The sequence below is a fragment of the Nuphar pumila genome, chromosome 7 (genome assembly GCF_984573655.1).
Source record: "Nuphar pumila chromosome 7, dmNupPumi1.hap1.1, whole genome shotgun sequence".
In the NCBI taxonomy this organism is placed as follows: Eukaryota; Viridiplantae; Streptophyta; class Magnoliopsida; order Nymphaeales; family Nymphaeaceae; genus Nuphar; species Nuphar pumila.
Genome location: NC_143255.1, coordinates 12,307,610 through 12,323,792, shown reverse-complemented (window position 1 = coordinate 12,323,792; position 16,183 = coordinate 12,307,610).

The window sequence follows — 16,183 nt, the reverse complement described above, 5'->3', positions numbered from 1 at the left end:
AGCTGACTGGACTGACCACCAATCACTGGGAAGCATGGGTCCACGGGCCCCACGTGGTACAATTGGGAGAGGGCACATGTTCCTTTGAGGTGGCCAGGTCAAGCAATTTTGGACTCGAGCGCCTAAATCTGCACCCACACGCGCGTGCAACCATCTACTCACACGTGTTTTACCCTTTTCTGTTGCTTGTTGGTTTCCTTTTTGTAGAATTTTTTTTTCTAACTTTTCCCTTGCACTTCCTTTCGATTGCCAATCAATTTTGAACATAAATCGGAAGTGAAGGGACAAGATCATATGCTCAAAAGAAAGAAAATGGATCAACCAATGAATGATGGTGACAATGAAATTGTGGGTCGGCCACCAGGCCAACTTGGTCTGGGTGGGAAAACCCAGACTAAACTTGACCGAGGCAATGGCGAGACAGAGAGGCATGGTCTGGGTATGCTCAGACTGAGCCTGGTCTACTTAAAGACGAGATAAAGAGCCAAGGTTCTCTGTCTCATCCCAGCTGGCCAACGCCCAACCGACTTGGTATGGGTGAACCCAGACCGAGCCCGATAGAGAACGGAGGGCGAGACAGAGAGTTGAGTTCTCTATCTCAGTCTGGATAAAGAAATTAGACCGACTCGGTCTGGGTAAACGACTGAGACGGGTTTGGTAGGATGGGACATAGAGATCTTCCTTTGTCTCAACCCTGTTGAGAGATATCCGGACTGACTCGGTCTGAAACCAGATCTAGTCGAGTCTGATCGGGTTAAATAGAGAGAGTGTGCTCTTTGTCTCGACCTGGGAAAGGTAGAGTCAGACTGACTCGATTTGAACCAGACCGAGTACAGTCTAACGCTCGAGACAGAGACCTTGAGATCTATGTCCTAGGTTTTCCTTAGGGGAACAGGCAAACCGACTCAGTTTGGTGGGAACCAGACCAAGTCTAGTTAAAAGAGGGAACGAGTCTTGGCCTTTTTAAAAAAGAAACCCATATGACTTGGTCTAAGTCTGAACTAGACTAAGTCAGCCAGATACCTTGGTCTGGGTGCAACCTAAACCAAGTTTGGTGGGTTTGCACCTAGACAACTCGGTCTGGTGGTGACCCAGACCGAGTGTGAACAGAGGGTTTTGAGAAAATAATAAAATAAAATAGTAATACACACACACACACACACACACACACACACATATATATATATATATATATATATATATATATATATATATATATATATATATATATGGAGAATCGAGATAGTAACTATCTCGATTTCCCTATAACGAACCAGTCCAGACAGACCGGGTCTGGGTTGGGTACAATTTGGACCAAATCCAGACTGAATCAAGTGAGATTCAGTTTGGATCTATCATAGAATACACCAGGTTTTGGGTCTATTCGGTACCAAACCTAGGAAGAAACTGGGACTGGATCTGGATCGAGTTGGTTAAGAGCAGTTTTGATCTAGACTAGATTGAAGTCAATTTGGATCCAGTGGGTCTATATCAAAAAAAAGTTTTAGGATTAAACCCATACTAGGCTGGGTTTGGGTTAGTGAGAGACTAGGTTTATTAATTTGGATACAAGCCACATAAGACTGGATATGGATCCAGTCTGCTTGAATCAGAGAAAGGACCAAGAATTGAGCCCATTAAGGTTCAACATAGGACTAAACCTAGACTAGTCTGGGTTAGGTTTAATGTGAGGTTAAGTTCAAAAGATCTAAAAACTTTGAAATGAACGTCTATGAAAGGGTGGAGTTAGAATTTGAACCCCCAACCTCACCATAGAAGGGAACTACACCTAACCAGTAGGCCAACCTAGTTAAGTTGGTTAGGAGTAGCAATTTAATTCTACAAGTACCTGTTTGGGTATATGTATCTAATGCGGATCCAGGTCGAAACTGTTCTAGAATTAGAAAACAGGCCCAGAGGGCCGAATGGATCCCTCTCAATTTTAGTATTCGGATTCAGACCCGTTGGGGAAGTAAAATGATTGTTTTGCCTTGTTATGTCGTGTTAGAAAATCAGAAAAAACTTTTTACCTTGATATCAGATTTTGATGATTTTTGAACCTCTGGATTTCTCTTCTCAAGAGGGATCCATTGGTATATGGCAAAATGATACACTCTAAGAATTTGGGATCCCAGTTTGGCAAAGAAGCTCTAGGTATTTTCATAATTTTATATAAGCAGGGACTGAAATGATATTTTTATATTGGTGTAATTTCTGCTCATTCCATATTAGGATTTGTAGAAGGACTAAGATTGAGCCTTGGTTTGAGATTTGGACGATTCGAGGTAAGCAAACATTCACAAATAACTCCCTAGATAATAAAACACAAGTTTTATGTGTAATGGTATCTTGTCACAAATGGATGTTATGATTTCTTATGTTTAAGAGTGCATCATGCTTATGAATAAAAGTTTTAAATGCATTCTTACGAATCTATGTTTTGTGGCTTTTTGAAAAGATACATGTGGATTAAGGTACATGTTATATGTTATTACGGTATTTTGCCATTTGATGAAAATATTGGTATATATGATATGGTTCATACCATGGAAGTACTTATGGTGGAAATGTGGATAATGGATTAATGCATCTAATATGTTGTGGAAAAAGGGAATGTGGATATTGAGGTAATTAACGGGGTAGAGTTTTAAATTTTCAAAAATATGTGATTATTCTGGGAACGACATGCTTATACCTTGTGAGGGGTATTTTAGTGTTGTGTATGTTTAAATTATGTTTTTATCTCTGTGATGAATTGTTATACCTAGAATTGTTATTATGTTCATGTGATTATATATTGAACATTAGTTAGTGATATATATCTAAAACTAAATAATACACTAACACTATGAAAGGGATGAAAATGAACAATGCATCTAGAGTAACAACGCAGAGAAAGGTAAAAACTCTACTAGAAAGGATATGGTTTAGGGCATTGTAAGAGATGAATGTACCTCATCTATATCTGGTATCTTAGAGATCCATGGGTAACCCTTATGGGTAAAAAACATTGTTCATTGGACACATATAGGATGTAGCATGAACCACAAACCTTGAGGGCACGTATAGCTTCTTGGGTACCTTGGGGGCATGTATAGCTTTTTGGGCTCTTCAGCTAGCTACTGATAAACATATTAGGTTTTTTGGCTTGCAATTGGTTAGCTAAGCGGTAGCGATTGTAAATTCATAGTCTGAACTAGTTTAGACTATGTTGTTTGCGAGTGTGGTTCATATGTTTGACTAATAATCGTACTACGCCCTAGAATGTTATTTCAGGGTTATAGGATTAGTGGAGTATGACATTGGGAATATCTATTCTGGAAATAAGGAATGGGTTCAAGATAGAAAAGAAAATAATATATAGGGAATAAAATGTATAAACAATATGTGTGCTTAGTTAAAAAACTAAACTAAGTATAAGAGCTTAAAGCTCACTACAGTTGTAATAGTCATGTGCTTAATTTGTGAATGAAACCTTAATGAGTCTTAAACTCACCCCTGCTTGGGTACAACTGTAGGATCAGAGAGCGTTGCAGAATAATGGAGGAGTTGTCTTTGCAAACTCACCTCTTGGTGACTCTGAAAGTACTTTTGAGTACTTTGTTTTATTTTCATATTTCTGTTTTCGATATGTATTTTGGATCATTAAACTTATATAAACTTGGATGGTTTGTATTTTTTTATAGTATGGTTGGACCTACTGGTTAAATTAGATTTTAATATGGATGAGACCATATAAAAAATTTTGGGATCAGCTGAAGTTGTTTTTATAATTTTTTATGAGAATTAATGTCTATGAACCCAAGCTCAAGAGGTCTCAGTTTACATCCTTGGATTTGAGAGCTAATTGGTCTTTGGGCATGAGGTTGGATAAGGTGATCCATCAAAACACTTTTTTTGTGTGTTTTGAAATCACCACTGAACATGGCCTTTATTACCACCCTACATTGTAATCAATGGGGATAGGGGCAGCGTGAGGAGTCTAAATTAGGGTGGGCACAAACTCAAAGTAAAAAAGAAAAAATATTTATTAATAAATTACACTAATTTATGACATTAAAGAAAAATCAAAACTCTTATCCTACAAACTTCGTAAATTATTCATTTATGCTAACTGATTGAAAAAACTCTAATATTCTAATAAAAAACAAATTAAGCAATATTTATTGATTTATGTCTAATGGTGATTAAAAAATACAAAAAACAACTAAAACCATAACATTTATGTCATTCTAAAAAAAACAAATCAAAATCCTAATTTCTACAAACATCATAAATTATGTATTTATGTTAATTGAAAAAAAAAACTAATATTCTAAGCAAAATTAAACCATGCAATATTCATGGATGATAATTAAAACACACAACAAAAAAAACTAAAACCATAACTAAACATTTATGTTATTATAGAAAAACCAAATCAAAACCTTAATTCCTATAAACATAATAAATTATGCATTTATGCTAATTGATAAAAAAATCACTAAAATTCTAACCAAAATCAAATTACACAATATTCATGGATTCATGCCTAATGGCAATTAAAAAAATACATAAAAACCTTAAAACCATACGCTAAACATTTATGTCATTCTAAAAAAAACAAATCAAAACCCTAATGACTACAAACATCATAAATTATGCATTTATGCTAATTGATGAGAAACCCCTAATATTCTAACTAAAATCAAATCACACAACATTCATGGTTCATGCCTAATGGTAATTAAAAAAAGCATAGAAAAGCCTTTAAACCATAACTAAATATATGTCATTCTAAAAGAACCAAATCAAAACCCCAATTCCAACAAACATAACAAATTATGCATTTATGTTAATTAATAAAAATCTTATTATTTTAACCAAAATCAAATCACATAATATTCATTGGCTGATGACTAGTAGTAATTAAAAAAAACACAAAAACCCCTATAACCACAAACTAAACATTTTTATTATTCTATAAACACAAAATCAACACCCTAAATCCTAACAAACATCGTTCATAAATATGTTAATTAAAAAAAATAAAACTCCAGACTAAATATTTGTTTCATTTGAAAAGCCAAAATAAAAAACTTAATTCCTAAAAAAATTCAAAGATTTATGGGTTTGATAACCAAAATTAAGCATTCATTAATGCAATCATGCTTAATGATAATTGAAAGAAAATAGCACAAAAGGACCCTAATTCCATACATATTTATGTCATTTAAAAAAAACCAAATCAAGACCCAATGTAGTAAAAAAATTATAGATTTAAGCTAATTGAAAAAAATCCCTAATATATATTCTAACCAAAATCAAGCATTCATTACTCATTTCTAATGCTTCAAAAACACACAAAAAAACCTAAAACTCTGAAGAAACAATCATAGTATTTAAAAAATGGAATATGATGTTGCACCTTATCACCCTGACTAAACAATCATTACTCATGCCAAATGCAAATTAGTTGTGGATTGGATCATGTCAAATCTGAATCTGAATCCAAAATGCAAAGAATTAATTTGTATCCAAATTCAAATCCAGATCCAAATCAGATCTGAAGAGGTTGGGTTGAATCTAGATTTGCAATATATGTGGTAGTATCAGATCTGGTAAAATAAATAAACCAGTCAATCAAATTCTTTATATATATATATATATATATATGTGTATATATATTAAAAAAATCTGGATCAGATTCTGATATGAATTTCTATTAGATCTAACCTAAAATATTGATCCAGCTGAATATGATTTAAATCCAAAGATAATCTGATTTAGCAAATTAAAACCAATCCAAATGCTCATTTAGATCTTACTTCATCAATGGATCCTTATCAGATCCAAATCCATTGGAATAGGACTTTACTCAAACTTGTCAGTATGGAAACATCTTTCTTGCAAAAGATCAAAGACTGCATATCTTGGAAAGATTCATGTTGGAAACATCTGAATCCAGATCCAGGTTCCATCAGGACTCAAATACTACCATCCCATCACATGATAATGTTGCAAATTAATCAAATATGGACCATGTCATGATTGATCTAAATTTGAATCCAAATTTAGTAGGAAGTTCAATTACGAATTCAAATCCATAATAAATTTGATAAGGGTATTTGAATCTAAATACAAATTTTATATGATACTATCGATTTGATAAAAAAGGATAGAAAATGCATATTCTACACGTAAAGATATATAAACAAATCAAATTTGATGTATACCCGAATATAAATCCAATAGAAAATATTAATCCAAGTTCGAGCCTGAATCTACAAAGGACCCCAACTATGTAAGTCTTAATTTGATCTGAAACCACATTTGGATTCTATTTTAATATCCATATATGAAAACAATGCACCATATAAGGAGGGAATGTCCAACTGATTTGATCAATCTGAATCCCTATGGCATCTATTTTCTTAGATAAGCTCAATTTTGGGCCATATTGAATCAGGTTGACTCCAATCCGTCTCACTTCAAATTTCAATAGTGTCTGAGACATTCATGCCACCTTTCCTGAGGCGCCAAGTGTCCTTGCTCCAATGTATAGAGGCCCATTTTCTATTCCCTGTCGCCACTACTTGATTTGTTGCACTGTCCTTTATAACACAACCAGAAGCAAAGAATTCAAAGACATGGCATATCTGAAGTAAGTTGACTAATAGATAAATCTTTTCTTATGCATAGGACATATAAGACATTTTTCAATGTGATAGGTGATGTGTTTGAATCAATTTTTGAATCACCGGTATGAGAAATGCAAAGTTTTTCTTTGTTTCCTACCATAACACAAGCATGTTTTTCATATCTTTTAAGATTAAACAACTTATCAATGTTACATGTCATATGAGCAATGGCATTGGGGTTAGGGAACCACTCATAGTCATGACCATCAGCTATAGTGAGGGCAGCAAGAGCTTGGAAAACTTCTTCGGATTGATAGGCATGGTTGAAACCGTTGAAGCAATGTATGGTAGAATGATTCTTCTTATTGCAGATTTGACAAATAATGTTTTCATACTTTTCTACTTAGAGCCCCTAGGCTTCATTGACTCTGAACATTAAAGCATTGATTGGCATCTTGATCCTTTTTATCACTCTCTTTCCATCCATTTCCATGCCCCTTGTTCATGTTATAGTTTTTATTTTATTTTTTTAGGGACATTTTGTTTAGCATTTAAGGCAACTTGCTGAGAGTTATAACTCTTAGATTTTATTTCTGGCCTCATGACTTTGAAGTAAGGGTGTGGCCTTAGTATATGGAGGGACAAGAGGCTTGAGCATGGATATAACAAAATATTCATATCTTCACCCGAGTCCCTAAAGGAGCCAAAAAAACTTAACACTATCTTTAACAGACTTATTAATGGTCGTGAGATCATTACACAGACTTTTAAATTTTGCTATGTAGTTAGTGAGAGAATCGTTATCTTTCTTCAAGGGAGATCTGTTGTATGAGGTAAAATTTTCTCTCCTAAGAATCTTAACCAAATGCTTCAATAAGGGCAGTCCATATCTCCCTTGACGTTTTCAGACCAATGACGAGGCCAAGAACACTCTCAGACAGAGTTCTCGTAATTCATTCTCTAGGTAGATAGTCAAATATGCACCAAGCCAGGTAAGAAGGATTTGGCACTTCCACAAATTTAGTGCCTCCCTACACCCTTCACAGTAGGTTCATGTGGTGGCATGTCTTCATTAATGAAGTCGTACAAATTCTGGCTTTCAACATGCACCAAGACTTGTGTCTTCCACAACAAAAAGTTACTATGGTTGAGCTTCAATGTGACAAAGTTGGAGACATTGAGGGTGATTGGGTATAGGAAAGTCATGGTAATTGAAGCAGAGGAAGAAGCCATAAAAAAAATAGCAAGAGAGAAATAATAACGAGTGACTAGTCCTCACCCTAATCTTTTCTCTACTACTATAAAGAAAAAAAATAGAGAGAAGGAAAAGAGGCAAACAAGCATATAACATGGTTTGATCAACGTGACCTACGTCCACAGCCTAAAAATATCCCTGTCTAGCTTGATTTATTCATGTGTTCTCTCAAGAATTTTATACAGGTCATCCTCAACAATCTAAAAAACAAAAGAATTATAAATTATGAAAAATGATTATCCTTGATTATTGTTTTTCAAAATCAAGCTAATCCTTGGAAACATTTTTTTCAAAATGAAAATCTCCCAATATCAATGTGTTCTTCTTTTACTTAATTTCACATAGCTTTAGATTGACAATTTCTCTGCACGAAAGATCTTTTTCATGCCTAATTTGATACCTCTCATAACAAGGGAGTATGGGAGCATGGAGAAAAGCACAACACAATGGTCGATTCAAGGCATATATTTGTGAATCTCCTTGATGACAAACATTTCCTGTTATAATTCAACGAACATTTACAATTTAGTAGACAATTCATGTTAGAATTCAACAAACATTTAAATTCAAATTTAAAACTACATACGATTCACCTATAATATTCAAAACTATATACATTCATTTTCAATATATATTTAAATTGTTAGATATATTCAAAGTTAAACTATGAAATAGAAATTCAATTACAATTGCATTTACAGACATTTACAAAACATTGTTTACTTAATTGCAATGATTTATGATCACAAAACACAGTTCACTTTTGTAGATGCCTCAGGGACACTCATAGCTCCTTGTTAACTCAAGTGTAGTTGTTGATAAGCTCAACTTGATTATGTATAATGAACTCTTTTACAACAAGCATATCCTTCATCACATGGATTTTGGCCTATACAAAAGTCAATTCTGCATCTCCTCCACTTGCAGTCCTTTTGCACTTTTGACTCATCGGCTCACGCTCCTCCTCAATGGCCCTCTTTTAGAAGGGACTGCCTACAAATTGTTGGAATTGAGCTTACATCCTCATCATCGCTGACAAGTACCATAGAGGACAAGTCGATCTTTTCGCTACTATTGCGTTAGTCTTCAATTTCAAAGAAGAATAGGATGATGTAATAATTTATCCTATCCTTTATTGTCAGTGAGACACTTTTGCTACTGTGTTAGGGTGATCAGTTGGTTATTGAGCATAACAAAATTGTCAGACCACTCAGTCGGCTTTTTGGCGATCAACTTCATTCATATTGTGCAACCAAATGTCCATCCTCGCAATGGCCTTAGTTTGTACAACCACATCCCAATTCTCTTCCTCCTCATTTGGGTCTTCCTAGGGGCACCACTTTACGAATATAACAAAATTTTTTTCATGGTTTATCCTATATTACATTACTTATAAATAAGTATAAAATATTATAAAAAAACACTGACATTTACCCTAGTCAGCCTTCATAATAATTTTAAGTAATGGGCATTATTGGGAATATGATGACCAGACATTTGTCAATTAATCCCCTCTTTATTGCTTGACTAATTTCATATTGCAATACATGAAAATTCAAGGAGAATGTGACCTCTCAGGGGCCTTCCAATAGATACGTGCTCCAATATCCAAACTTGCAGGGATTAATACATAGTATATTACAACAACTATGTTAAATAATATTTTAGTTTAAATCAACAATTTAGTTACAAATGAAGGAATAACTACCTCCAACAATACCAACATGTCAGTGATGTTTATTCCTCCAGTCCTCATACTACTTAGACCTGTATAGAGGTGTGCAAGCATGGTTGCTCCTTATGTGTATTGGTCGATGCGATTCAAGTCTCCCACTAGTAAAATATATAAACAATAGATCGACTTCCACCACTATTGATGAATATGCAGATGCTCAAAAGTAGTGCAGGAATGCTCTCACATCTTTTTCCTAGATATTACTAGTATGAGTCTTTCGTCTAACACACGATATTTTTTTTTTCATTCTCTTCGCTCTATTAGAGTCAAAGTAATTTCCCAACCATGATAACTTTAACCTTTCTCCTAAGAACACATGATTCTTCACTCCCATACAAATATCACACGTGCTTGAAATCTCTCTAACGATGTCGACTCACTGGTTTTTCATGACACTTATATTCAATAATTTGTATCATGTCCTCCAATGTGATGGTCATCTCAATATCTTTGAACTATAATGTGTTGGTTGCCACATCAAAACTACACAACGACCTCTAAGAGGGGGTGATTGATGTTTCATGGTGTGATCTCCCTGAAGTTTTGAAAAAATATATGATTAAGCATGTGTTTTGCATCATTAGATAGAGATAGAAACCACTGGTATGCTTGGAACCAGTAGAACCAGTGCATGTGGCTTGTTGGATCACTCTACTCGTCTTGCGGCTCCTATAGTATATATATATATATATATATGAATATGATAATTTAATAAATAATTGAATGTAATAGAAAATGATTGCAAACATCTTAAAAATGTGTATATACAAAATAACAATAGACCAAAATACCTCTTCAAAAGCACCAAACCTTCTTTCTTACTTCAATCACTTCCTCGGATCTTGCACTTTCTTTTCTGCGTCCTCTTCTTGTTGAGAGGCTAACTTCTCTTGCCGAGGTGCATCATCCACATTATCCATGGTTGTGTCTCCAACTTCAACTATCGGATTATTATGATTAGCAAAAACTTTAGAGTGAGTGCATGAGTCAAACTTTTTGTTTGTTGAGTCCCCCTTTACCTCTTCCTCCTTAGATGCTTCTAAGATGAGAGACATGATTGTTAAATTTACTATTCATCCTTTTTTTTTCTGCTTCACTTTTGTGCCAGTCAGGATTTATTAACTATAATTTGGCTTCAGATATTTTATACTGCTCGTTTGGGGTATTTTTTGTGGTAAATGTCACATAGCCAATATTTTAGACATGAGCAAGTTTCCTCTGCTGGAGGAGTGTGGGACATGTTTCCTACTTAGGTATAAATCTATGATTTTTATAGATTCAACTTTATAGTAAGTTGTCAGGGGGTTGCAGGGTGGTTGGCCCCCGTGCTCGTAAGGTAGGGGTTGGTGAGTGTTCGCTTGAGGCAATTTTTTGGATGGTAGTTATGTAATTTTACCCTAGACTCCTTATTATACTGAACAATTATAACACCTGAGAATTTTTCATATTTTTTTTGATAAATAAAGATAAAATTTATATCTCAAATTTAGGTTGAATTTTTTTATTTAATATGAATTTCAATTTGAGTTTAAATCTCAATTTGGTTGGAATTTCAATTTGGGATTTAATTTTAATTTGGAGTTGAATTTCAATTTGGGATTTAATTCCAAGTTGGATTTAAATTTCAATATAAAGTTAATTTGAGATTGGATTTAGATTTAAATTGGCAAGTTGGACTCATAGGTTGGGATGCCCCCTATGTGGGCCCCTCCTAGACCTTGGACTCCATTATAAGATGGACCTAATCTAGTCAAGTCAAACCTACTTTCTTAAATCCATCAATTTAGCTTAAGTCAAACTACTTAGTCAGACTAATTTTATTAAGAGACCTAGTTAGCCAACTTGTGAATTGTTTTCTATTTTACATAGGAATCCTAATTAGTTAGGATTCATAAATTTAAATTAAATTTAAATTAAATTCAATAAAAATTCAAATGAGATAAGACTTAGGAGGAGTTTCCTTAAACAAATTAAAAACTTGGAGGGGATTATAAATACGGGATTTATTCCTTTTAATTCCCACACATCCCCTAGCTTCCTTATTTTCTTTATTTTCTCTCTCTCTCTCTCCCCTTCTTCCTCCCACATGCTTTTTTTTGAGAAAATTGTAGTGGAGGCTGGTGTGGTCGCATCTTGGTGGTGTATACATAGAAAGGTTTGGTTGATGGATATGATGCGAGAGAGATTTTTGGTTGAATTTTTTTATTTTTAAGTTGGTACACCATAACTTTATACATATGTATGGGGTTAAGATATATGAGCATGTTGTAGGATAATCCCCATATTTATATCAGTAAATATATCGACCTAGATTCACATAGGTACTGATATGGTTTTGGTGCATGCAGGGTCTAGAAACACGAAACCCTTTTTTGAAAATCAGTTTTGAGATAAACATGTTTTCTTATAGAAAATGTTGGATTTGTTGTTTAATGCATGATATGTGTTATGTTTCTATATTTACAACACCATTAAATGTGTATTTGCATGAATATAATGTATTATTGATGGATAAAAACCATTGTATATATATATATATTATGTTTTTAATGGAAAACAAGAAGTTCTTGTTTGTTTCTTGAAAATTACGTGTTGTTCTGTGTATTTTGATCTGACTAGTATTAATGATAAATTTGGTTATCCAAAACTATGAACCATAAATCTCATAAAATTATGAGGATGTTTCAGACATATGAAAATGATCCCAGTCTAAATCTCAAACTCAGATGAGTCATTGTTTAAGAGATATGCTCTCTGCAAATCGACACATGAATCTTGTCTTGACAGGGATTCTATGGAGATAAAAAAACTTTATAAAATTCGTATCTCCGAGAATACCCAGTATCTATGGATGAGATTTTACTATGTGTTAGTTTGGTTATATAAAAACACATAATTAAAATCATGAAGGTTGATTCCTCATAGTTTGAAAATGGAAAATTAGGAAAGTCGCTTTAGAATTTATGATTTTTTTAAACATGTTCTTTCAAATAATATGAATAATAGATATTATGTGACTTTTAGCTCTCTTCTATAATCAAATTTAAGTTTGGGTTTTTGTGAGCTTGAATAAGATATATCAAGCCATCTATTGTAAAAATCATAACATTTAATTCATTCTGCATGATTTATTACTGATTTTATATTGGAAAGACAAAATTTGACAAGATTGTTCTGTGAACATAAAATAGTTTGCGCTTACAGGATTTTTAATTCAGGATCTATAATGAGTTAAGGTTTAGGTTTTTTTAGTATGCATGTAACATATGTGATAATATTTTATGAAAATTTCAACGCTTAAATCAATGTGGATGATTTATGGCAAAATTTTCAATAAAATGTAAATTTTGTGCTAATAGTCTTAAATTGAAAAATTCTGGTTGAATGCATGTTATGTTTTTAAAAGTGAACAAGATGTACATTGAATAGTTTCAAAATTGAACTAGATGAGCATGTGGCATGTTGATGCACAATATGTGGGCCTAATAAAACTGCGTGATTGTGTCATCTTTGGTAAACATCTTTTGCATGCTAATCTGTAAAATTTTGTTATGGATGTTAAAATGTGTAGCATGATATTATGATATGTAGCATGATGTCATGATATGCAATATAATATTATGATATGCAACATGATATTATATAATGTTATGATGTGCTATAAAATATAAAAAGTATGCATGCACATGTGGATGCTCAAAGATGAACTTGAGGTTTAAAATAACCAACGTGGTGTCATAAGTGTACGTATATGTTGTGTGGCATATGATGACAATGTTGTAAGACACAAAAAATATGTATGCACATGGGGATTACTCATGAAAGAGCAAGGCGTTGAAAAGAACTCATGGAGCACTAAAAGTGCACAAAGTTATAAAAAAATATACATGCACACATAACATAATGAATGTTTGACTGGTTTAAAGGCACCAGGGCATATGAATGCTAATAAACCCTCAAGTGGTCTCATTTAACTCAACGATAGTAGCTTATAAGTACCCACAAGAGAGTAAGAAAGAGACACATAAGCCTTATACTTGAACATATTTCTTTTGTGAAAACTTATTGAAAATATGCCATACTAATACAAAAGCTCAATTATGGATTTGTCCATGTTTTGAAATATGCTGCATGGATTTAACTGGTATAGTTTTTTATTTGTATGCATTATATATGTTATGTTGCATTATATATGTCTTGAATGATGTATGGTTTCATTATACTTATATATATATATATATATATATATATATATATATATATATATATATATATATATATATATGCATTGCTATTGTGTTCCTAGTGAGAGTTGATGAATCTAACTCTTATATCATACACATTCAGATAATAAGTAGGGTGCTGGAGTGATGATGGGATGCTACGAGTGGTGCCAAGAACCAACTATCTAGATCTGGGATTTGTTTTGACTAGAATGTGCTGACAATCGTCTAAAAATAATTTATTTAAATTGATAATTGGTTTAATTTGGTTTATAAATTATATGGTTTCTTTTGTATTTTGGATTCAGATTCTTGAGTTGGAACTGAATTATGAGTTGAATATGGACCCAATACCAATATGGAAATTGGATCCCGTCTCATGTTTTGTTTTAAATACTTGTAACCCGCTTAAAATTTTAATAAAAACAAAAAATAAAATTTCACCTGTATTTTTTATTTTCTTGATAAAAGGTTTTTGTCCTTTGTTGTATCTTTTGTGAACTTAGTTCTATGCGAGTGCTTGCGCACAAGCGGACCCCTAGTGCTTAGTCCGATTAGAGCAATATTACATAAAAAATGCTCTATTCTTAGTTAAAATTTAGGGACATTACAACACTAGTAAACTCATTGTAAAACTCTCAGATTCTTTCTATTTAAAGGAGACGATATCACTCTTGTATTGTATCTCAATCAATAAAGAAGAAGACTCAATGCAGTCGTGCATGTACCCAATTCTTGTCGAACCACATAAAATCCTTGTTTCCGTCTGTGGTTGTTTTTTATTTTTTCATACTTGTTTTTTCGATCTTCATGTGTAACTACATATTCATGAGATGTCAAATGGACCATTGTTGTTACCTTAAGAAGTTTGATAATTGTTATATTATTTTGCTCTTGTATGTAGATGATATGTTCATTGCAAGATCTAGCATTCAAGATATCAACAAATTGAAGTAGCAATTATCAAAGGAGTTTGCAATAAAAGATCTAGGAGTTGCAAAGAAAATACTTGAGAAGTTAACTCTTTGAAGTTGTCTCAAGTAGATTATATTGAAAATGTGTTCAACAGGTTTCGTATGCAGGATCCAAAACCTGTAAGTACTCCTTTGGCAAATTATTTCAAATTATCGAAAGAGCAGTCACCCAAGTCAGATGAAGATTATGAGTATATGTCCAAAGTTCACATGTTTGGTTTCTACCAGACTAGACATAATTCAAGCCGTAGGAGTCGTGAGCAGGTATATGACATGTCCAGGGAAGCAATATTGGAAAGTTGTAAAGTGAATCCTTCGATGCTTGAGAGGTACCATATACAAGATGCTTTGTTTTGACAAAAGTGACATAATTTTGCAAGGCTTTATTGATGTAGATTTAGGTGGTGATGTTGATAATCATAAAAGCACCACTTGTTATGTCTACACTTTGGGTGACACTGCTCTAAGATGGGGTCTCTCAGTTACAGAAGATTGTGGATTTCTCCACCATTAAAGTTGAATATGTTGTTATTGAAGCCAAAAAGAAAATGATTTGGTTGAAGAACTTTTTGCAAGATTTTGGTAGAAAGTAAAGCACTAGTGTCATTTTCTATAACTGATAGTGTGATTCATTTAGTAAAGAATTCAACATTCTATGATAGAACAAAGCACATTCAGATGAAGTATTACTTTATTCATAATTTGTTGGTTGACAGGGCACTGGCACTCGAGAAGACTCGTAGATCAAAAAACTAGCAGACATGTTGACCAAGACATTTACTGCAGAAAAGCAAAAATTGTGCACCTCACTTGGCCTTCATGAATAGTAGTTGGAGGTGTCGTTCTGAGATTTTGGATTAAGTGAGGAGATAAGTAATAAGGTGTGGCTGCTAAAAGGAAATTAATCTCTCAGTGGGAGATTGTTGGAGGAATGTGAAGCCTATTTCATATATGGATATAAATCCATAATTTTCACAGATCCAACTTAGCTGTAAGTTGGTGAGAGGTTGCAATGGGGGTTTAGGGGTGCTAACCCTTGAGTCGACTTTTTTGAAAGGTAGTTATGCAAATTTACCCAAGACTGCTTGTTATACTCAACAACACTAGCATACTCATTGTAAAACTCGTAAACTCCTTAAAGGAGAAAATCTGACTCTTATATTGTATCCTAATCAATAAAGAAGAAGAATTCTTGTCTAATCAAGTAAAATCCTTGTTAGCTAGTTTTTCTCCTTTTGTTTTTTCTTTGCTGAGATTTTCTGTAGAGCGAGATCTGAGACATTGATACTAACAATTAATTTTATGTTTTCTTTAAAAAAAAAAGACTTTGACACAATCAATAATACCCGGTCTATACCGGGTCAGAAAGGGATCCA